At 48.1% G+C, this 24,538-nt stretch overlaps 1 protein-coding gene across 1 annotated transcript in view; it reads right to left on the bottom strand.

Annotated features, from left to right (window-relative positions):
* Positions 1-24,538, bottom strand: part of KCNB1 (potassium channel, voltage gated Shab related subfamily B, member 1) — a 134,699-nt gene that overhangs the window by 5,209 nt on the left and 104,952 nt on the right. The window lies entirely within an intron of this gene.

Genomic DNA, 24,538 nt, shown 5'->3' with positions numbered 1-24,538 from the left:
CAAGAACATGAGCTCTTAAGGCTGTGTTAAAAATCAGATGTGGCTGGGTATGGTGCCTCATATCTGTAATCCCAGCACTTTGGGAGGCCTAGGCAGGAGAATCATTTGAGGCCAGGAGTTCGAGTCTAGCCTGGGCAACATAGTGAGATCCTGTCTCTATAAAAGAACAAAAGGAAAAAAAAAATCAAATGAAAGCTAACCTTTTGCTGGAAAAATGCCTAGACATTCAAGATTTTGCAGGTAATTCCTAGGGAGGCACAGACATTCTGTGCCAATGTTAACTCTTAACTGGAACTACGTGCTTTTGAGGGCTAAAGACCTTGACTTAGCTACCTTCGAGTGCCCTGGATCAAGAAGAGGGCTTGGCCCAGAGAAAGGGCTCAATGGATATATGTTGAAATTAATGGAATCTAGGCCAGTCTACAGACTGTGCAGAAAAGCAAACAGATGTAATCAATTTCTCTGAGGGTCTTTTTTTTTTTTTCCCAAAAATACAAATCCAATCACACTACTCCTTTGCTTAATAAATCTCCAGGGCTCCTCATGAAAAAATCCAACCCCCTAAACCTGTCTATTGGGTCCCCTATACCTGTTTTACTTTTATAGGTTTTTCCCTTTCTCTTCCTCTGACCCTGCCAAGTGGGAAGGGGGGGCCTGGTCACTATGGTTGTATTATTTGATCCTGGCTGCCACTGATCAGAGCACAAAGTTTGGATAAAAAATCCAGGTGGAGCCAATCTGTACACTGGGGCTTAGCCAACCTACCTTTCAGAAACTGGAGCTCAGGAACCCAGGCAGTGAGTGGGTTACAGGAGGATGAGTCCCTGAATTAAATGTTAAATAGAATCTAGGCTTGACTCAGCTTCATGATAAGCCCAATCCTCAAGCAACTGTCTCCCAAATGTAGGGGACAGAGATGCCATAAAAAACATTAAAGAAAGCTGTACCTTAGCCTAGGCATTGGTGGCTTACATTTGTAATCCCAACACTTTGGGAGGCTAAGGTGGGGGGATTGCTTGAGCCCAGGAGTTTGAGACCAGCCTGGTCAACACAGTGAGACCCTGTCTCTACAAAAAATAAAACATCTGCTGGATGTGTTGGCACATGTCTATAGTTCCAGCTACTTGGAAGGCTGGGGCGGGAGAATCTCTTGAGCCCAAGGAGGTTGAGGCTGTGGCGAGCCGTGACCACACCACTGCACTCCAGCCTGGGTGACAGAGAGAGAAACCCTGTCTTAAAAGAAAACAAAAGAAAAAGGAAAAAAAAGAAAGAAACGAAATTAGCCGGGCATAGTGGCCGCACCTGTATTCCCAGCTACTTGGGAGGTGAGGCAGAAGAATCGCTTGAACCCGGGAGGCAGAGGTTGCAGTGAGCTGAGATCGCACCACTGCACTCCAGCCTGGGCGACAGAGTGAGACTCCATCTCAAAAAACAAACAAACAAGCAAACAAACAAACAAACAAACAAACGAAACAAAAGAAAAAGACAAAGAAAGCTGGACCTTTAAGAAAAGCCAGAGAATGAAGGGAAGGTGCAGATGAAGGAGGAGTGGGGACCACAGGAGGGCCATGGCAGGGTGCAGAGGGCAGCAGTTAAGAGCTGAGGCACTGGTGTCAGCCTGTTTGAGGTTCAAGCCTCAGCTCTCTGCCATTTCCTTACATTAAGCAGGTTATTTAACCTCCCTAAGCCCCAGTTTCCTCATCTAGAAAATGGGCTGATAACAGTATCTACCTCAGAGAACTGCTGTGAAGATGAAATGTGTTAGCACAGGCAAAATACTAGGACAGCTTCCAGCAGCACATGGTGAGTGTCTAATAGATGCCAGCTGTCATCACAGGGGAAATCTCAGCCCACATCACCCCATCCACTCAGATCACCCAGCCTTGGGGTGGCCCAGTCTCGGTCTTTGCCTCCTGTCCTTGTTCTGAGACTGTCTGCTGTATCCTGTAAGTCAACCCAGTGCTGCATGGGTGAGTGTGAGGGGTTTCTGGCCCTGCAATGAATCCCCAGTAAGGACACATGGTTGTCAAGTCCTTCTCATTTTGACTCTGACCCCTCTCTCTGGCCACTCCTGCCATGGGTTCTCAAAATTCACACTCCTCTAGTCACACGCTATCATTGGTCAATTCTGTGTATCTAAGCTTCTTGCTCGCTGTCTGGTGAATTCCAATCCATCTTTTCAAATCCAGCCCACGTGACTCCTTCTCTTTGGAGTTCTCCCTGCTTTCCCCAGGCAGGGTTGACTGCTCCATCCTTGGGTTTCCTCACCATTTTACCATACCTTGGGGATACTTACCATTCATATCCCATCACAGGTGTGTGCGTGTGTGTGCATGCGTGTGTATGTGTGCGTGTGTGTGAGTGCACATGACTGAGTGTGCTTATTGCTGCTCAGAATCGGTCAGCACTGGCAGGATGGGGATGGGTTCTGAGGTTTATCTGTGGGCCCCCAGCACCTAACCCAGGGTGAGACACCTAACAGGCGCTCCCCAAGTATTTGTCGGCTGTTGCTCAAGTTCATGGAGCTAGAAGTACAAGGGTCAGGACCAGAATTCAGTTGTTGTTGTTGTTTTAAGAGACAGTGTCTTTCTCTGTTGCCCAAGCTAGAGTGCAATGGTTTGATCATAGCTTACTGCAGCCTCAAACTCCCATGCTCAAGCAATTCTCCCACCTCAGCCTCCCAAGTAGCTAGGACTACAGGAGAGTACAAGCGAGCCCAACTAATTTTTAACTTTTTTTGTAATGATAGGGTCTCACTTTGTTGACCAGACTGGTCTTGAACTCCTGGGCTCAAACTATCCTCCTGCCTTGGCCTCCCAAAGCACTGGGATTACAGGTGTGAGCTACTGCACTGGCCTGGGAAATATTTCTTGGTCATCTACTCTGCGTGAGGCACTAGGCTGGACACTGGGGATGCCACAGGGGGCAAGAAAGTGCTGGTGCCCTGATGGGCCAGCTCTGAAGCTGAAAGGGAATGTTCTGAGGTGTGGTGCCTCCCCAGCCTCAGGGGTTCTATAACTTCTGATTTTGTTTTCTGTAGTTAAGTCTGACACATCCTATGTTTGAAAAAATAGGTTTTGAGTTTCTTGAATTGCACCCATTGAAAAAGAAAGATTCTGTAATATTTTATAAAATGAAATGTTTGAGGCCGGGTGCGGTGGCTCATACCTGTGATCCCAGAACTTTGGGAGGCTGAGACAGGTGGATCACCTGAGGTCAGGAGTTCAAGACCAGCCTGGCCAACGTGGTGAAACCCCATTTCTACTAAAAATACAAAAAATTAGCCAGCCATGGTGGCAGGCGGCTGTAATCCCAGCTACTTGGGAGGCTGAGGCAGGAAAATTGCTTGAACCCGGGAGGTGGGGGTGGCGGTGAGCCAAGATCATGCCATTGCACTTCAGCCTGGGCAACAAGAGCGAAACTCTGGCTCAAAAATAAAATAAATAAAATACAACGTTTGATATATACAAAAGTAGACCTAATTTATATGTAATTTATGAACCATAATCAAACGAACACCTAGAACCCACCACCCAAATGGAGAGACAGAGCAGGCAGCAGTAACACTGACACTTCCTTTGTGTCCTTCCCACCTCCAGAGATAACCTCTGTGTGCAGTTTTTTATCCCTTGGTTTCTCTGTATGATTTTCAATAAGAATGTATGGGTCCCTAAATTGTCATTTTGTTGTGCTATTATTTTTTTTTTTTAAGAGATAGAGTCTTGCTCTGTGGCCCAGGCTGGAGTGCAGTGGTGCAATCACAGCTCTAATGCCTAGGCTCAAACGATCCTCCCGCCTTAGCCTCCCAGGAAACTTGTACTACAGGCACATGCTACCATGCCTGGCTACACTGTGTAGAGATGGGGTCTTACTATGTTGCCCAGGCTGGTCTTGAACTCCTGGCCTCAAGCAATCCTCCCACCAGGGCCCACAAAGTGCTAGGATTACAAGTGTGAGCCACCGCTCCTGGACTTCCCTCAGTTTTGACCCTATACTGTATGTATTTTGCTACTTGTATCACTCTTTCCTTAATGGTAAAAACAAAAAATCAAAAAAGCCCACTCACCTTCTTTGTTTCATTTTAGCTTTATTCTAAGAAATAATATGCAAAATTGCTGATTTTTCATGCCAGGGCTATATGTATTAAATATTCACCAAAATAAATATGTGATTGTTGGAATAACATCTTGGCAGCACACTTTTTAGTGCTCCTGTGTTGAGGTGAGGAGTGTGGGTCCTGGAGTTGAAATTCTAGCTCTTGCCATTCATTGGTGGGATGACCTTGGGCATCCAAATGTTCACTGCCTCAGTTTCCTTATTTGTAAAATGAGGACATACTAGTGGTTTTTAAGGGGATGATTTTTACTCCTAGGGGACACTTGGAAATTTTGGCAGAAATTTTTGGTCATTACAACTGGTGGGAGGGGTGCTCCTGACATCTTGGGGGTGGAGTTCTGGGATGTCACTAAATGCCCTACAATGCACAGGACAGCCCCCATGGCAAAGAATGATCCAGCCCGAAATGCCATCAGTACTGAGGTTGAGAAACTCTGGGACATGCCAATAGTCAGCCCCCTCACAATTGTGGAGTTGGGGACACGGACTGGGTCAGAGTGGGCAGTCAGTGGGCTTTGGGCTGAGCCCTACAGGAAGCTGCTCTTGTCTGGTGACTTCTGGCAGGAGGGCGCCTGCACAGGGAGGAATGGATTCCCGGGGAGTCTGTTCCTTTAAGAGCTGGGAGGTCCTATTTTCCCCCAGAGGCTAGCAGGGGAAGCCTGCTTTGGTTTCTAACCCCCAGACAACTCCAGGGAAGGCCCACATAATTGATGTTCTGCTGACAGATGCATGAATTATGCACCCAGCTATTGTACAGACCTAAGGCAGGCACCCACTTTGTACTGAGACGGCCCTCCCTCTCCCCACCCCTCAGCCCAAGGAGGCCTAGGAAACGAGCAAAGCAGGGGCAGGGGCCCTACTGGACCCCAAGGTGTGGGGGTAGCGGGGAGTGCCTGCTGCTCAGGGTTGGGTTGGGAGGTTCGAAGCACACCTGGCATCTGTCTGTGTGAATGTGCATCACACAGCATGTGCGGTAATGCAGTGTGGGGGGTCTCCCCTGACCCACTCCTCCTGGCCCCACCTGTGAGACTTTTTTCTTTTCCAGACTCAGTGAGGCCCTTAGAGTTAGGGCCACACTTCCTGCCTGGGGAACTTCCCAACGTGAGTTAAGCCCTCTGTGCCTCAGTTTCCCCATCTGTAAGACGGGGATCATTGCAAGACTGCAGTGAGAATGCAATGAACTCAAAATGCCCTTAGCTAGTGGCACAGTTACTTTAAACTTTAATAGTATTTATTTCTCCACATTTCTTTACATTTATTTATAAGCTGATTTTGGACTTGAGTTTGAGTCCCAGGGCTATTAATCCCCAGCTGTGTGGCTTTGGACAAATCACTCCCCCTCTCTGAGCCTCTGTTTCCTTTTCTCTAAAATGAAGATGAAGGTAACTGAGCACTTGCCACCTAAAAGCCACCTAATATATAATGTTATTAAACTATTATTCAGGGCAAGGCATGGTGGCTCACGCCTGTAATCCTAGCACTTCGGGAGGCTGAAGTGGGCAGATCACCTGAGGTCAGGAATTCATGACCGGCCTGGCCAACATGGTGAAACCCATCTCTACTAACTATACAAAAATTAGCCGGGTGTGGGGGCGTCTTTAATCCCAGCTACTTGGGAGGCTGAGGCAGGAGAATCACTTGAACCCAGGAAGCGGAGGCTGCAGTGAGCTGAGATTGAGCCACTGCACTCCAGCCTGGGTGACAAGAGGGAAACTCCGTCTCAAATAAATAAATTATTATTCAGATAATTTATGGTCAACCCCACCCCTAACCTCTTACTGGTTGCTTTTGGAACCAGGAGTAGGTGTATAGACCCCAGTGACTGCCTCAGGCAGCATGCATCCTCTAAACAGCTTGTGGACCCAGATGGACTGTGTTGATTTGGTTTCTGGGATAAGCCCCAGGAGTGGGGAACTGGCCACCACCTGGGAGTCCTCCCGGCCCCAGCTCAGGCCTGGACAGGCCTCTGCTTTTCTGGGATCTGAGCCCAGTTGGGCTTGGCAGAACTCCAGGAACCCGGGGAGCAGAGGCAGGAGCCAGTACCAGAGACTGGGAGGCTGTCCTCAAATTCCCTGTGAAGAGGTTCTGGATCCTGGAGCCTACCTGTCTACACCAAATGGGAGAGGGGGCTTTGGTCCTCTGGGGGAAAAGACTGGCAGGTGGGGATCCCCAGGGTGGAATCCAGGAGCGCTGGAGCCAGGCCCTCCTCATCCTAATTGTCGACTCTGGTGGTTGATCACAGAGAGGCCTACGGACTGTTTATCGTGGCCTCTGCACACTTCCCTGCTGTTCCAGGAATGTGGATGAGGCACAGACTGTCCCTGCAGAAAAGGGCTCAAGCTCCCCGCTGGGAAGATGAGGAAACTCAAGCAGAGAACGGAAGAGACTTGCCCACAGTCACACAGCCCACTGCGGTCAATACTGTTCAGTAACACTAGAAGATTTGGCAAGCTGGAAGCTGCACCTAGTGTTTAGGGCTTGCAAATTGCTCTTCATAAATATGCAGGTTTATAGCTGCAGTATTCATAATAGCCCCACAGTGGAAACAACCCAAATGTCCATCAACTGATAAGTGGATAAACAAAATGCAGCTATCCATACAATGGAATATTCTTCATCCATAAAAAGGAATGAAGTGCTGATATTTGCTACAACACAGATGAACCATGAAAACATTATGATAAGTCAGAGAAGTCAGACACAAAAAGCCACTTATATGATTCCACTTATATGAAATGTCCAGAGAAAGCAAATCTATAGAGACAGAAAGTAGGTCAGTGGTTGCCAGGGTGGGGGATAGGGATTAACAGTTAATGAGCATAAAGGATCTCATTGGGATGAAAATATTCTAAAAACTGATTTAGGGCAAAGGCTGAACAACTTGGTAAAATTTAATAAAAATTATCGAATTGTACGCTGGAAATGGGTGCGCATTGTATGATATGTAAAGTAAAGCCTCAATAAAGTTATATAAAAAGTTGCTTTCCATAAAGAGAAGCCCATTGCTTTTCTTTTCTTTCTTTTTGAGACAGAGTCTTGCTCTGTCACCTAGGCTGGAGTGCAGTGTCGTGATCTCGACTCACTGCAACCTCCGCCTCCCGGGTTCAAGCGATTCTTGTGCCTCAGCCTCCGGAGTGACTGGGATTACAGGTCACCATGTCCAGATAATTTTTGCATTTTTTATTTTTTTTATTTTTTTCTATATTTTGAGATGGAGTCTTGCTCTGTCACCCAGGCTGGAGTGCAGTGGCGTGATCTCGGCTCACTGCAAGCTCCGCCTCCTGGGTTTACGCCATTCTCCTGCCTCAGCCTCCCGAGTAGCTGGGACTACAGGCGCCCGCCACCTCGCCCGGCTAGGTTTTTGTATTTTTAGTAGAGACGGGGTTTCACCGGGTTAGCCAGGATGGTCTCGATCTCCTGACCTCGGCCTCCCAAAGTGCTGGGATTACAGGCTTGAGCCACCGCACCCGGCCATTTTTGCATTTTTAACAGAGATAGGGTTTCACCATGTTAGCCAGGCTGGTCTTGAACTCCTGACCTCAGGTGATCCACCCACCTTGGCCTCTCAAAGTGTTGGGATTACAGGCTTGAGCCACTGCACCAGGCTGTTTTTTCTTTTTTCTTTTTTTTTTGAGACAGTATCTCACTCTGTTGCCCAGGCTGGAGTGCAGGGGTGTGATCTTGGCTCACTGCAGCCTCAACCTCCCTTTTTGTATTTTTTTGTAGAGATGGGGTTTTGCCACGTTGCCCATGCTGGCCCATTGCTTTCCATCCCCACAACATATGGATAGTTCAAAGGAGAGAATAAGAAGCTGAGCAAGCCACAGAGCTGCTGTAAGCCCTGCAGCGACTCCCCATTCTCTCAGTTAAGTTCCAGTTCCTGTGCATTTAGTTGGCATTTGCTTATTGAGCACTTACTAAGTGCTATGCTAGGGTGCTGCATGAATAAGAAAGAAAATTTCCTAGCTTCACGGAACTAGTAGGGAGAGGCAGACCAAAAAAACCCAAAAATGTAAACCAGGAAAGAGGCAAGGTGATGTCAGATAGTGTTAGGTGCTGTGAGTTATTGAGAAAAGCAAACCAGGGGGATCGATGGAGAAGCTCTAGGGGTGTCCACAGGAGGCCGAGTGGTCAGGGCAGGCCTCTCTTAGGAGGTGTCTGGTTGCTGAGATTTAAAAATAAGGAGTGTGTGTCATTCAAAGATGTGAACAGTCTAGGCAGAAGGCACAGCACGTATGAAAGCCTTGGGTGGGAATAAACCTGGTATATCAAGCAACCCAAAGAAACTCAGTGTGGCTGGGGCTGCATGAGTGAGAGCGGGAGAGCAGGGTGAGCCTGATGAGATCTGAGGAAGAGATTTGGGTTTTATATTAAGATCACCTTTCTTCTCTCTCCTGACTATTTCCCCTATTCCCACTGTATTCCACACTGAATCCCGGAGAAACCACTTAGAGTTGCCAAACTACACCACCATGGGTGCTTGCAGCTCTAGATCTTTGCTGTTCCCTCTGCCTGGAGTACCCTTCCTCCTACTCCAAACACACTTCTCCTGGCTGCCTATTCAGGCCTCGGCTTTGGGGCCACTTGCCCCAGGGAGCCCTCTCTGGGACCCCGGTCTGCATTGGGTATATCAGTTCTTTGAGCTCCCACAGCCCCTGCGCATCTCTGATCACAGCCCTGATGCTGCTGAGCTGAAATTGTTTTCTCCTTTCTGTCCCACACTAAAGTGTCAGCTCCATGAGGGCCTGGACTGGGTCGGTCTTGTCCACCGCCGTGTCCCCAGCTCCTGAAACAGTGCTTGGTACAGACGGGAGCTTCTTATATAGCTGACAAATGAATGAAGAAGTGGATAAAGAAAACCGAGGCTCAGAGAATGAAGCGACTTTTCCAGAGTCTCGCAACTTGTAAGCAGTAGTTCCAGACGCACAGACTTGAACTCAGGTCTGTGGGTCTCCCCAAGACATTTTCAAGGACATAGGAGGAGGCGGCTGCTGGCCCATCAAACCTTCGGTCCTTTTATGGTGCTTCCGCTTCCCCCAGCTTTAAGTGGGGATTACAGCTGGGGAGTTTTAATTAGAAGGGTCACTGGTGCAGATCCGATTAAGGGGATTGGGAGCAGTCTGATGGGGTTGCCCACATCCCCTACAGGCAGTGGCTCCTGGCAGAGGATTGGTGAGACATTGGAGTCAGGAGCCTGCAGGGGGCGCTCGTGGGCTCAAAGGGACAGGAATCCCGTGCTCGTACAACAAAGGATGAAGGCAGAGGGCTTTGCCATGAGAAGAAAACAGTCACAAAGATGGAAAGAGGATGCAGGGCCACTGTGGAGGGCGCCCTAGCCCTTATAACCCAGAGGCTTTGCTGCTGGGAAGTTTATTTTTACTTGGTTGACCGAGTTTCAAAATTGGGAGATTTTACGTAAAAATCCAGATTTTCAGATTCTTTTGGAAAATTAGATGCTCTATCTTCACTCAACCTGCATTCCCAGTGGCAACCACTGGCTGGAGCTAAGGAATAGCAACCCCTTGGGACAGGGAACCGGCTGCCCAGTGTGCCACAGGCCCTTCACCTGTTTTGTGATCTGTGTCTGCAGGCAGCTGGGTTTGCAGTCACTGACCCACCTGAGGTGATAATGAAGACAACACCTGCCATAGGGTATGAAGAACTTTCCGGACAAGATCTGCATCGGACTCCGCAAACCAGGAACATGGGGGTCACACGTGCTATACCCTGCCCTATCCTGTTTCCCCATACCCAGGAGTCAGGAGTCAGGAGCCTGCGGGGGGCAGGCTAAGAGCTAAGAAGGATGAGTAGGAAGTAACCAGGCAGAGTGAAGGGAAAAGCATTCCAGGCGGAGGGAACAGTGTGGGAAAGGCCCTATGGCAAGAATATAGTGGTTGTGAAGTCTGATCAATTCCAGTTCACCAACATCTGTGCATTCTCTCCACCTGCAGAGTCCCCACCCTCCCACATCAGGACTTCTTTCTGGCCTCCCCAAAACCACTCTCTGGCCCACTATTGCAAAGACCACTAGCTGTCACCAATATCTATTCTTCCCCTCTTCCATTGTCATGGAGTTTTAGCTGAACCCAGGGCTAACCAGATTAAAGACTACATCTCCCAGCTTCCCTTGCAGTTAGATGTGGCCATGTGATTAACATTGGCCAATGGAAGGTGAGCAGAAATAATACAAGCCCTGTCTCCTTTTCCTCCTTCTTGCTGGCTGGGAGGCAGATGTGCTGGGCAGAGCTGGAGCAACTGTCTTGGATCTAAGATGGAAGCGAATCCCAGCGCTAGACTGGCCCTTTACGGAAAAAGTTTGCCAGCTCCTGGTCTATCTCATAACATCCATCTTGTTTAAGTCACTCACTGTATTTTGGGGTCTCATTGTTACAGCCGTTTAGTCTCTCCCTGCCTAACTCTCCAGCCTTCTCTTGTTCCATGCTCCTCTCTGCCCTCTCCTCTCAGGTACATTAACCAGTAACCTTCCTTTGGTCGTTCATAATCTCCACTATCTTCTTGCCACGGGGCCTTTCCCACACTGTTCCCTCTGCCTGGATGCTTTTCCCTTCACTCTGCCTGGTTACTTCCTACTCATCCTTCTTAGCTCAAGATCACCTGTTCAAGGAAGCCATCCTTGACCTTCCTAAGCAAGTCAAATCCCAATCACAGACTCTCATGGTACTATTATCCTTCTCTTCATAACACTGTTCAAGTTGCAATTTTGCAGTATTGTCCACCTCTGCAGACTGTAAGCAGTGTGAGGGCAGGGGTTATATCTGATTTTTCTCTATCTTGAATCCTTAGAGCACATAGTTGGTGCTCAATACATATCTATGCAACAAAGGATCTCATTTCATCCTGATAACACTCCTACAGGCTGTGCTGTGCCTCCACCTGTTTTATAATTGGGGAAACTGAGGCTTAGAGGACAAATATCCAGAGGAACACTTAAGAAAATAATAGATGGCCAGGTGCATGGTGGTGCAGGCCTGTAATCCCAGCACTTTGGGAGGCCGAGGTGGGCAGATCACTTGAGGTCAGGAGTTTGAGACCAGCCTGGCCAACAAGGTGAAACCTTGTCTTTACTAAAAATACAAAAATTAGTCAGGTGTGGTGGCACATGCCTGTAATCCCAACTACTCAGGAGGCTGAAGCAGGAGAATCGCTTGAGCCTGGGAGGCAGAGTAGTGAGCCGAGATCGTGACACTGCACTCCAGCCTGGGCAACAGAACAAAACTCTGTCAAAAAAAAAAAAAAAAAAAAGAAGAAGAAGAAGAAGAAGAAACTAGTAGAGAGAGAGTTTAAATTGATGTTTACTAGACTTTGATGCCCTTCTTTATTTTAAAAAATATATATACTTGGGACCTTTCTTATCCTAGTATCCTGGGGTCTGGTTTTTAACTTATGCCTTCACTTGAACCGTCTCCCTGAGGTAACTGCACTCTTCTTAACAAGCCCTGGGTTGGGCAACCTCTTCCTAACAGGCCAGCCAGGTTCCCATAAGTCTCTCCAAAGGCAGGAATTCTGGGAGGTGGTGATGTCACCATCTCCTGCCCACCTGAGGACAATGGTCTCTGGTGGAGGAGGAGGAGGGACTCAAAACTGATCCCTGCAGAGCGAAGAGAGGATGAGGAGGCTTGTCTCTGGAGGGGAGAAATGCGGGACAGTGTGCTCCCTGCCTGGGTGATTGCCAATTCCCTATATTTGCTGAGGACATGAGCAGTTGAGGGAGGAACTGTCAGTGTTAACTATGATGAATGGCATGGGTCCATCCCTGTTGTTGAGAGCAACGTATTGAATGAAAAATGAGGAGTGCAGGAAGTGTTAGGCAAGGACAATGTCCCCAGGTTCTGCCGGCCACAAACCAGTTCCCTTGTCCTCTGAGTGTGGCAGGAGGGGAATTGGGGAGGGTAGTCTCTAAGAGCTTGACCAAGGTGGCTGGGGTTGCTAATGGAAGCTAATTATGTGAGTCTGGAGAGATGCTGGGGTTAGGTGCTACTCTGGCTAATGTCAGAATAATGGCTCTGTGAGTGGTCTTTTTTTGAGAATAGCCAGATTTTCTGGTTAATGTCCAATCTATTTTTTGAAAGAGACATTTGGGTGGCTTAACAATAGATCTTTCTCATCTATTATGAAATTATAGCAGTTTAGTCTCACTAGAGATCCATATTGAGGTGAAATGGACACGTGGGTAGTCTGGAGACCTACTTTTAATTCTGGCTGGGCATCCTTAGGCAAGTGTCATCACATCTCTGATCTTTCTCATGCAGGATCCACTGAGAGTCTAATGGGTCTCCAGTACAGTTCCTTTCTAGGTGGCAAGGATCTAGTGGCTCTACCATCTCAATAGGTGGCCTCTGGTCTTGCCAAGGAAGAGGAAGAGACAGTATGGACAAGTCACACTTGCTTTTAAATGCCTGCACCCAAAAGTGATACACATAATTCCCTCCCTCAACAGTGAGGTCTCTGGTCTCTTACTGTGTCCTTTAGGGAGACACAGTAAGTGCTTTGAAACTTACAAAATGCTTTATAACAGGCTAAGGAGATGGTCCCCAGTATGGGTGTGTGCACAATATGATACACTGGAGTGCAGAAGCAAATGACTGGCATTTCTACCCTTTACTATGAAACAAACAAACAAAACAAGAAATCAAGTTTTCCTGATGTTAAGTCCACGAATTAACGTCGGGATCTTTGTTCACTCTGTATGTCCGGCAGACTTGGAGAAAGGAGAAGTGCCCTGGGGGAAGAGTAGGGGTGCTTCAGCTTAGCGGGGTCGACAAGGAAGCCGGCACATTTTTGTTTGATGGCCACAATGCCACGTACGTGTGTCTGGGGTGGACAGACTTCTAGCACTCATGGGTGTCTGGTTCCAGTCTTCTTCCTGGGCATAATGTCTATTTCCTCGAGGCAGTGGGGCGGAGATATCTGGTTCTGCATGGCCTCTGTGTGGATACTGGCAGAGGCATTTAAGAGTGGGTGTGAGTTCTTCACACGCAAACTTTGATGGGTAAAGTCAAGAGATTGTGGATTTGTTCATTATTGTAGCACAATCTATCATCTTCTCACTAATTCATCTGGTCGAGTCAGGTTACAGATTCTATTCTCTGACTTTAAGCTAACTAGTCCTCTCAGACAAGGATGAATGGCTTTCAAAGATCCTGGAAAACGGGCATGGTGGCTCACACCTACGATCCCAGCACTTTGGGAGGCTGAGACGGGAGGATCACTTAAGGCCAGGAGTTCGAGACCAGCCTGGGGAACATAGTGAGACCTTCCCTCCCTCCAGTCTTTAAAGAAATAAAAATAAAACATAAAGATCCTGGTAAAGCCACAAGGGTTTGGGGGTAGTATTAGTAATGGCAACACAGGAGAACATCAAGACAGTGCCTGAACTGAAGCTTCCCCTACCCGGTGGTCCGAGCCCTTTGGCAGTGACAGCACGAAGTTAAAAATAATGATGATCTCATCAGATCTGACAAGAGGTTGGCCAGAAAAGGGTTGAAATGATCAGGAAGACTCTTTGTATGTGAATTTTCATTTACTCTCTTTTACAGTGAGCCCTGTTTTCATTCATTCATCAAAGAAAGAAGGCAGGATAAATGAAATTTGATAAGGAATGAACGAGCTGGATCCAGGGGGAGGGAGGCACTAGAATGTGTTGGTTAAGAACCGGGACTTACATTTTCATCTGTTTCCTAATTTTCCAGCTGTGAGGCCTTGGATAAGTTTCTCAACCTCCCTGAGCCTCCATTTCTTCATCTGTGCAACGGGGACCACCAGGGTTCCTCCCTCACTGGGTTGTCTTATGGGAATTCAATGAGAGAATGCATGTGGTACCTGGCATGCAATAAGGCCTCGATGAATGTCAGATGTTCGTTTGTTTCAAAGCCGTGAGGAGTACTTCGCCTCAATATCAGGAAGACCGTTCTAATGGCGGGAGCTGTTACAATGAGCTATTGTTGTTATTCAATGGAGGGAGGCCAAAGAGAAGGGTGGAATCAGCAAGACCTGGGATCAAATCTTGCCCCTGACATTTACTGGCTGTTTGAATTCACACAAGGAACTTCATCTCCCTGAGCTTTAGTTTTCCCATCTATAAAAAGGGACTATTAATACCTACATGGTCAGATTCTTATAAGGATTTGCCTCATTGATTCATTCATTCATTCGTGTGGGGATGTGCCAGGTAATCTTTTAGGCCCTGGTGATACTGCAGTAAACAATTCAGGCAAAAATCCCAGTTTGCATGGAGCTGAGGGTTTTGTAGAGGGAAGGGGCACACAGTGAACAATAATAAGTCAACAGGATCATTTCAGACTATGATAGTTGCTATGAAAAAATGAAGCTGGTCAGGGGAAAGAGAATGACTATGAGGTTTACTTTAGCTGGGGTGATCAAGGAGGGCCTCCTTGTGGAGGTGACATTTGAGCTGAGACCTGAATGATAAGGAGGAGCTGGCCACATGACCATCAGTGGAAAAAGCATTCCGGGCAGAGGGAACAGCAAGCGCAAAGGCCCTGAGGTAAGAATGTGTTTGGCAAGTGTGGTTGAAGTAGGGTAAGTGGAGGGGAGAGTAAGGAATGTGGTAAGGGGGACAGACCTTAGGATGCCTCTAGTCTACACACAGTGAGTGCAGAGCATGCTGTTATTATTAGTATCATTAGCAGCAGTCTTCCTCTGACTCCCTTTTTCGTCCCCCACTAAGGATCTGCTTTGGAAAATAACATCCATTCTTGTGGTTCTCCTGGAAGATTCCTTCAGTTATTCAGCTGTTCCACATGAAAACATTCAGTGCAGCAACACTCCAAGTCCTTGGTCTGGTTGTTGAAGGGGAGGTTGACTCATTAGAATGTAAGGAATAATTGCATTAATTGTCCAGGAAAGTGACAAGGAGGTGACTCTGGTCATGCAATTTTGAGCTTTGGCTTCAACCTTTGGGGGCCTCGCCCTGCCACCTCCCATTCTCTCAGTTCTTGAGGCTCAGGGGTGAGATCTCTAGGGGCCTTGGGCCACTTTGAGGACAGCCATGTGTGCAAGAGACAAGTATCCGTATTCTACTCTTTCACCGAATCCTGATTTTCAACTGGCTTCTATGACTACTTTGCTTAAAGATCACACCGCCAAGCCTCAGCCTCCGCTGCAGCTAGATGGAGGTTGCGTGCTTGGATCTGGTCAATAAGATGGGAGTGGGAGTGTTGTGTGGGACTTCCAGAGTCTCTTTTTTTTGTTGTTTTTTGTATTATTATTATTATTATTTTGAGATGGAGTCTCACTGTCTCGCCCAAGCTGGAGTGCAGTGGCACAATCTTGCCTCACTACAGACTCTGCCTCCCAGGCTCAAGCGATTCTCTGCCTCAGCCTCTTGAGTAGCTGGGATTACAAGTGTGCACCACCATGCCTGGCTAATTTTTTTGTATTTTAGTAGAGATGGGGTTTCACCATGAGCCACCGCACCAAACCCCAGAATCTTTTTAAAGCAGGGAAGGCTGCCTCCTCTTTTTAGATCTTCCTCTATCCTGCTGCCAGGGATGATTACATGATTGCTGGAACTCTAGCAGCCACTGAGAGTCATGAGACTGAAAACCCCACTCTGGGAAAAGCAGAGCAGAATGGTGGAATGAGGCCGGGGCCATGATAACTTTATAGAGCCATGGTACTAGCTCTGGACTATTTTCATGTGGACTGATGACAGAAATATACTTCTCTCCCTGGGTCTCTCTTTGTTATAGCAGCCAGGCCTAGATTCTAATGAGCACCACAAAAGTTAGCCCAGTAATTCTCCAGTATATGGAGAATACAGAGTAGAACTTACACATGGACTGCCAGCCCATCTGATAGTAACACGGGCAAAAAGACACCGGTTGCCCAAAATAACATAGCAATGGACTGGGAACAAGTTGCTATGAAAACAACTCCACTCCATGGAACTTGAGTAGTTCCCTGTGTCCTTAACCAGCTCCACTCCACACCCTTCCTTCCTTCCCTTTCTGGACTCTCAGTAGACTCTCATTTTCCTGTTCTAAGAGATCAACAGAGACCTCGGCACCTTCTTGTTTGCTGTTCCCTGGGCCCGGCCTGGAGAGACGTTTTCCTGTCACCTCCCCTGCCCCTTCACCAATTTGCTTTCTTCCTTCTTTTAGGACTCAGTAGCAATGTCACTAGCTTTTCCTAGACTGAATTAAGTTGAGTCAGCCCTTTGATTGCCCTGTCACAGCAGTCTTTGTGAAATCAGGTTTCATCATTCTCCTTCTTAAAGTCCTCCAGTGGTGTCCTGCTGCACTCGAAACAAGGTCCAAACTCTTATGGAGGCTGCAGAGCCCTGCCTGACTTGGCCCATGTTGACCTCTCTGATCTCTTTTCCTCTGTGCTCTCCCACACGGTCACTCCCTTCCAGCCACACTGGCCACCTGTCTGCTCTTCCACATGCCAAGCCCACTCCTACCTCAGGACCTTTGCACTTGCTGTTTCTCTGTCTTGAACGTCCTCATCCCAGATTGTCTGTGACTGGCTCCTTCTTATCCCTCACATTCTCTCCTTAGAGAGGCTGTCCCTCACTGCCTGATTAAAAATAACCTCTTCCGGCCGGGCGCGGTGGTTCACGCCTGTAATCCCAGCACTTTGGGAGGCCGAGGCGGGTGGATCACGAGGTCAGGAGATGGAGACCATCCTGGCAAACACGGTGAAACCCCGTCTCTACTAAAAATACAAAAAATTAGCCAGGTGTGGTAGCGGGCACCTGTAGTCCCAGCTACTCGGGAGGCTGAGGCAGGAGAATGGTGTGAACCCAGGAGGCGGAGCTTGCAGTGAGCCGAGATTGCGCCACTGAACTCCAGTCTGGGAGACACAGCGAGACTCCGTCTCAAAAAAACAAAAAAAACAAAGAAAAAAACCTCTTCCTCAGTCACTCACTCTTGCTGCACTGTTTTACCTCCTTGGTGATTTGTCACAATCTGCAGTCACTTTTTTTTTTTTTTAGACAGGGTCTCAAAAGGGTACAGTTGTGTGATCATAGTTCACTGCATCCTTGACCTCCCAGGGTCCAGCAATCCTCCCACCTCAGCCTCCCGAGTAGCTGGGACCACACATGTGCGCCACAATGCCTAGCTATTTTCCTTTTTCTTTTTGTAGAGATGAGGTCTCACTATGTTACCCAGGCTGGCCTCAAACTCTTGGGCTCAAGGAATCCTTCCATCTCAGCCTCCCAAAGGGATGGGATTATAGGTGTGAGCCACCATGCCCGACCAAGTCATTTTGTTTATTTGTTTGTTTACTCATTTATTTTCTGCTTCTCCACCAACCCAGGTTAGCACATTGAGGGCAGGGACTGTGTCTATTTCACAAGGCTGGATCCCCACTGCCCAGCACAGAGCCAGAGATGGGGTTGGCACTCAACAAATACTGGTGCCCCAAATGACTGCCTGAATGAATGAATAGGTGAATGGTTTGTGGGTTGGTCAGTTGGATGGAGGGATGGATGGATGGATGAATGAGTTTAGAAGCCATGACCCCAACTGGACCACCCAAATGCGATATGTTTACTGAGCACCCCTCCTGTGCAAGGCATTATTGGAAAATGCAAGCTTGAATTAGCAGCTGAATGCCTGATACTAATGATATAATAACAGCTGATATTTATTGATTTCTCACCAAATCAGGCACTGCACCAACTGCATTGCATGACCAATCTCATTTACTCCTTATCTCAACCCCAGAAGGTGTTCCTGCTTTGCAATTATGAAAACCAAGCCTCAAAAAGGTGAGGTTCCATTGGAGGAGGAAGCATCTGGGCTGGGGTATGAGGGCTAGAGATGGATTCCAGCAGGCAGAGATGGGAGTAGGGGGTGTTCTAGGCAGAGGTAACTGCATATTCAAAGGGTTGGAGGTGGGGAACAACAGTTAATTCAGTTTGAATGGGGCAGGTGTGCACAGAGAGAGAAAACTGGCAAGAGGGGAAGCCACCATTTACTGCACACCTGTGACATGTAAGGTACCAAAGCATTTGTTCCCCATCACCCCAGGAGGTAGCTCCTCTTTTCACCTTCATTTTTCAGAGGATGGATCTGAGACTTGGAGCCACTAAATAACATTCCCAGAACCACATAGCAGGATTAGGACTTGAATTCATGCCTGTCTCACTCTGAGGCTGGGTCAGAGATAGACAGTCAGGGGTTCAGGAGGGAGTTGACAAGGCTAGCTATGGTGTCACTGAGCATGTACCAGGAGCCAGGCACAGCATATTATCTCATTTAATCCTCACAAGTACCTAGGAGGTAGGTATTAGCGTGGTAGATATGTTTTTGGATAGTTTAGCATCGTTTTTTGGGAATCGTTCCTCCTCCACAATCACGTATTAAGTGAAGTTGACCCTGTTTCTCAGTTTCAGGGGGTAACAGTGAGATCCAAGCTTACCAGTTAGGATCATTCATCTCCCTGGCCACAGAGATTACTTTAGTAGTGTGGGCATGACACAACTTGGTTAATCAGGGTTCATCCTGGAACTTTTTCTCGAATTATTGGGAAAGAGGTTGTCTCTTTCATCAGGGGCTGTTGAGTTGACAGGATACCAACCAGAAGGGGCTGGAGAGTCAACTCTGGCTCTCTGGGGGAAAAAAAAATCTGCCCAAGAATGTAGCCAAAGCAGAGGGACTCTGTGCCAAGACACAAAGACAAGTTTCTAATGACATTATTTGAGCACCTGGATCCAGCCATCCCTGAAGCCATCCCTTTGGATTTTTTCAACAATATGAATCAATGAATGCTCTTTTTGGATTAGGCCACTTGGGCTGGATTTCTGACCCTTGCAAATAAAATGACCTGACTTAACAAAATTGTTATCTTAATTTTACAGGTGAGAGAGCTAAGATTCATAGAGGCAAAATGACTTGCTTTTAGGATCCATAGGAAGGAAGGGGCTGAATCACACTGAGATATCACAAGGAAAGTGCATGGAGCCTACCAGGTCCTCAAAAAATGCCAGTTCCCTTCTTCCGTAGACCAAGGAGTGGTGGAGAGAAGGACGGGAGGAGGTATACCCACTGGTGGAAGCTCCCCCATGAGCTCCAAGCTTCTGGGCAGATTTTAGATTGCATCTGGAATCCTCCAAATTTTCCCAGCCTGCACTGGGGTCTGGCAGGAGCAGGAACCAAAGCCCAGGAGTTGACATATAAAGTGAACCAGCAGTCAGATGTCAGCATTTGAACAAAATTCCTGAGGATCCCACTCTCTCCAAAAAAGCGTCATCCAAGAGTCCTGGCTGCAACACAGGGTTTCTACAGAAGGGCCAGAAGTCCTAGCACTTCTCAGCAGCTTACGCTTAGTAGGATCTTGCACAGAATATTGTTTCAGTACCAAAAGGATTCTGTGGTCACTTGAACTTCTCAAAGCTCCTTAACATTGGAATTGGACAGAGAGTAAGGGGTTAGCCTACAAACTTTGACTTCGGACAAAGTTGAGTTCCAATCCTGGCCCTTGCCAGCTGGGTGACTTTCAGTACATTACTTAACCTCTCTGAGTCTCCCTGTGAAACAGGCAGAATCGGAAGATGAAGTCAGACAAAACAGGTAGACACTCTTAGTACAGAGTTTGGAACCTCTTCAGCTTTTGGGCAAGCAGATGAGTTCTAGATATAGGTGGAACTCTGGCATGGATGATCACATTATCTCCCTGAGCCTCAGCTTCCTCATCTGTAAAATGGGGCTCAGAATAATACCCCCTGCACAGGTGGTTGTCAGGCAGCAATGAAATTGTGCATGGCAAATGCGTACCCCAGGGTATGCGTGTGAACCGAGGCCACCCTGCCAGCAGGACGGCCCCTCATCCACCGGCAGGGAGTTTTGGCCCACACAGTGAATTTGTTGCCAACATTGATTTTCCCTATGAATTCACATTAGAGTTTCTCAAGAAAAATCTGAAGCTCTGGGTATTCTCGGTCCACGCTGCTCTGTGGCAAGCCTGGGCTGCTGCTGCGTGGTGTTAAGTCCAGGCCTGCACTCTAAAATCTCACATGCACCCTGTGCGTGTTGTTTATGAGGCTTGCTTGGCTTCTGCAGGAATCTGGGTTTGGGAGCCCAGGAATAAATCATTAGAAGTGTAGCCAGCGATGAGGGAAAAGATTAAACAGTGCCAGAGAAGCAGTCATGGGTTCCTTGGGGAATGCTGGGCCAAGAGCTGGGTCCACGAGACACCCTGGATCAGAAATATGGGGATAGAATCCCTGCCTGGGCCAGCCCCTCATCCATCCGTATGGCTGCAGAGAAGCCATGTTGCTGCTTCCTTAGAGCCCCTGGCTGCATTTTCCCCTCATCTCTCCTGCTTCTAGAATGCTCTGAAGCGCCTTCTAGTCCCCACCACTCATCCCGCCACACCTCAGTAAAGCAGAATTATAGGATAAAAAAAGACGGGCAGGAGATAGGGGACTGCTTTAGCTCAAGTGGCTTTGGAGGGCCTCCCTGAGGAGGTGATGCGTGAGTGGGGATCTGAGGAATGCAAAGGAGCCAGCTCGCAAAGATGTGGGGAAAGGCCAGTCCGGGCAGCAGTCACAGCAAACAAATGCAAGGGTTCCGGGGCAGGGAAGAGTTCGGCAAGAAGAGGAGGAGAAAGGAGACCAGTGTCCCTGGTGCTAGGGAGGAAGACAAAGGGAGTGAGAGATGAGGTCGAAGAAAGAAGGGAGGCAGGCCTTGAAGACCTGATAGGATGTTTTTAACCTGAGAATCCTGGGAACCACAGGGCCATGGCCTAATGTAGGTTTAAAGATCCCCTAGCTCTAGCAGGGTGTGGTGGCTCACGCCTGTAATCCCAGCATTTTGGGAGGCTGAGGCGGGCAGATTACCTGAGGTCAGGAATTCGAGACCAGCCTGGCCAACATGGTGAAACTCCGTCTCTACTAAAAACACAAAAATTAGCCGGGCATGGGGGTGGGCGCCTGTAATCCCAGCTACTTGGGAGGCTGAGACAGGAGGATCGCTTGAACCTGGGAGGCAGAGGATAGAGTGAGACGAGATTGCGCCATTGCACTCCAGCCTGGGCAACAAGAGTGAAACTGCGATTCAAAATAAAATAAAATAATAAAATAAAATAAAATAAAAAGATCCCCCAGTTGCACCTAGGAACAGCGTGTAGGGGGACTGGAATAGAAGCAGGAATCAAAGTGAGGAGGCTGTAGTAGGTGTCCAGGCAAGAGACAGTGGCTGTTCACAATAGAGAAGACAAATTCAAGTTGTATTTTGGAGCTGAAATCAACCAAACTGCTGATGGCTCAGATGTGTGGGGCGAAGGAAAGAAGAGTCAAGATGGAACCCCAGGGTTTTGTCCTGAGCAACTGGGAGGATACTGGTGGTGTTTCCTGAGATGGAGAGGAATCGGAAGAGCACCTGGGGCCAGATCATGGAGGCGCTGTGAACATCAGCTGAGGGGTCATGGGGAGCTTGGGAAGGCTTCTGAGTAACAGCAGAATATTCATTCAGTCATTCAACAAACACTTGTGGTAAAAGCTTGTTCATGTTCGACTCTCTCACAGACGGCAGAGCTTCCCACAAGCAGCCGTGAGTTATGGGCCACAAACATCCTTCCTAGGCCTGTGGAGTGCGCGAGAAAGCTCTACCTGCCCATCCACATTTTCCCTTCCCGCCTTCTTCACCTCCGGCTTGAGGAGCTGAAGGGCATTTAAAGAATATTCATGGCCGGGCGCAGCAGCTCATGCCTGTAATCCCAGCACTTTGAGAGGCCGAGATAGGCAGATTGCCTGAGTTCAGGAGTTTGAGACCAGCCTGGGCAACATGGCAAAACCCCGTCTCTACAAAAAATACAAAAATTAGCCGGGTGAGGTGGCATGCACCTGTAGTCCCAGCTACTTGGGGGGCTGAGGTGGCAGACTCGCTTGAGCCCAGGAGGTCGAGGTTGCAGTGAACCATGTTGTACCACTGCACTCCAGTCTGAGTGACAGAGCGAGACCCCATCTCTAAAAATAAAAATAAAAAATGAAAAAATTAAAAAATGAAAATATTTACTCCCTGCCTGTCTTTTCCTCTAAAAGCTCCATGAAAGCAGGGACCATCTTTGTAACTTCAGCATCTCTCATGCCTAGACCTGTGTCTGGTACATAGTAGGTGCTTAATAACTATTGAGGAACTGAATTTTAAAAATAAATAAATGAGCTATAATAGTCTCCCAGACTGAAGGACTGATTGAGAGCCTGTAAAGTGTCCCGTTCAGGGCCTGGTACACAGTAGATATTCAATAAACAGTAATGAAAATATACACAGAAAATACAGGCACTCTGTCAGGTCTCTGGTAGGTCTTGAGGCTTCTCCAGGGTAGGAAGGGCCAGAGGAGTAGGAGGGGAGGTGGCCTGTGACTCACCCTCCTGGAGCCCCTGTCGTGGGCCTGGGCCTGTGGGCGTGGCATCTGCACTAATCCGGCTAAGCAGCTGGATGTGCGAGGGTGTGTAATCCCAGGCCTGCTGGCTTTAGCCTGACCTTGGCTAGGATGACCCAAGTCAAGAAGAAACGCGTCTGTCCTCTTGGCTACCCAGAGCTAAGACCCTCTACACAACCGGGGACAGGGACCTAAGAGAGCCCTTCTTGGGGGACAGAGGGTGGCAGGCTCACCTACATCTCCCACCGAAGCTCCACTCCAGCTATTTGGGGTATGCGTCTCTGCACCGCTCCCCCATTGCTACATCTTTGCTCCAGTGTCCTCCCTGATGGGTGATGCAGCACAGAAACACTACTGGGGAAGAAAAGGGGCATTCGTTCATCAAACATTCATGGAGCCAAGCTATGTGCCAAACACTTTTCCAGATCCTGAGGACACAGCAGTGATCAAGACAGACTCTGTCTTCAGGGAACTGACATTTGGGTAGGGAAAGCAGACATGAAATGAGGAAATAGGTAAATTAACAAGGATCTCTTCAAGGTGCAAGAAAGTGGGCTAATGGGATAGAGAGTGACTGGGTGTAGGGACAACATCAACTATGGTAGTCAGGGAGGGCTCCTCTGAGGAGGTGACATCTGAGCTGAGACCCAAAGATGGAGGATCGAGTTGTACGAAGATCTGGGAAAGGAGCATCCAGGTGGAGGGAAGAGATTTTAATCCTAGTGAGTCATTTAAGTTGGCACCATTAAGTCCACTGAATAGATAATGAACATAATAACTAACATTTACTGAGTACCTATAATATGTCAGGCCCTCTTCTAAGTGCTTTGAATGCAATAACTCATTTAATACTCAAAACAATCCATCTTTATCATCCCATTTTACAGATGAAGAAATCAAGCCACAGAGAGGTCAAGTGCCATGCCCGAGGCCACACAGCTAACAAGTAGCAGAGCTGGAATTTGAACCCAGGGCTGCTCTACCTCACAACCTATGGGTTGTTCCCTATCCTTATAGCACATTAATGTTTTACAATTACAAACATTAATTGTTGAGCATTACCAAGCACCAGGTCCTGGGACCCATGGCATCTTTACCTGGTCCTGCCTCTGAAGGCCACCCGCTGGTCCTCTGCCCTGCACCTCTCTCTCACCCTCTTCTGATGTCTCTACTCTGAGGCCACCTCCAGCTCCAGGAGTGGCCATGTGGCTCAGCCTGGTCCAATCAGCATAGACCAACCCTCCCAGCCTTTATGATTGACTGAGGGATGGGCTTGTGACACAAGATAGCTTCATGAGAGTGGATCTTGGAACTTTGCAACCATGGGGGAAGAGTTCTCTTTGTTTTTTTGTCTTTTGGTTGTTTGTTTTTTTGAGATGGAGTCTTGCTCTGTCGCTCAGACTGGAGTGCAATGGCACGATCTCCGCTCACTGCAACCTCTGCCTCCTGGGTTCAAGCGATTCTCCTGACTCAGCCTCCCGAGTAACTGGGACTACAGGCATGCGCCACCATGCCCAGCTAATCCCAAAGTGTTGGGATTACAGGTGTGAGCCACCGTGCCCGGCCAGGAGTTCTCTTTTGAGGGAAACTGTCTAGCTGGGAGATAGGAAGCCTGGGAGCCCAAAGAGCTTGCTTGAGAGTGAAGCCCTCACAGGGGAGGGCAGAGACTAAAGATGGAGAGAGACTGAGTTGCAATGACAAGCACTGATGGTATTGTTCAAGGGCCTGTGTATCTGGGCCAGAGCCAGAACCACTTCTGAACTTTGCAGTTGCATCACCCCTCCCATTTTTTTCAAGCTTAGGCCAATTTGAATTGGATTTCTGTCTCTTGTAACTGCAATCAGAATCTTGTTTTCCTCCTGGAATGTTCTTCCTTCTCTTCTCTCCTGCTACCAATTAATGTTACTCTTATTTTTATTTATTTATTTATTTTTTAGACGGAGTCTTGTTCTGTCGCCCAGGCTGGAGTGCAGTGGTGCGATCTTGGCTCACTGCAACCTCTGCCTCCCAGGTTCAAGCAATTCTCCTGCCTCAGCCTCCCAAGTAG

The sequence above is a fragment of the Colobus angolensis genome, unplaced genomic scaffold (assembly GCF_000951035.1).
Source record: "Colobus angolensis palliatus isolate OR3802 unplaced genomic scaffold, Cang.pa_1.0 Scaffold8, whole genome shotgun sequence".
Lineage (NCBI taxonomy): Eukaryota > Metazoa > Chordata > Mammalia > Primates > Cercopithecidae > Colobus > Colobus angolensis.
The sequence above is the reverse complement of the archived record's forward strand: the minus strand, read 5'-3'. Positions and strand labels throughout refer to the sequence as shown.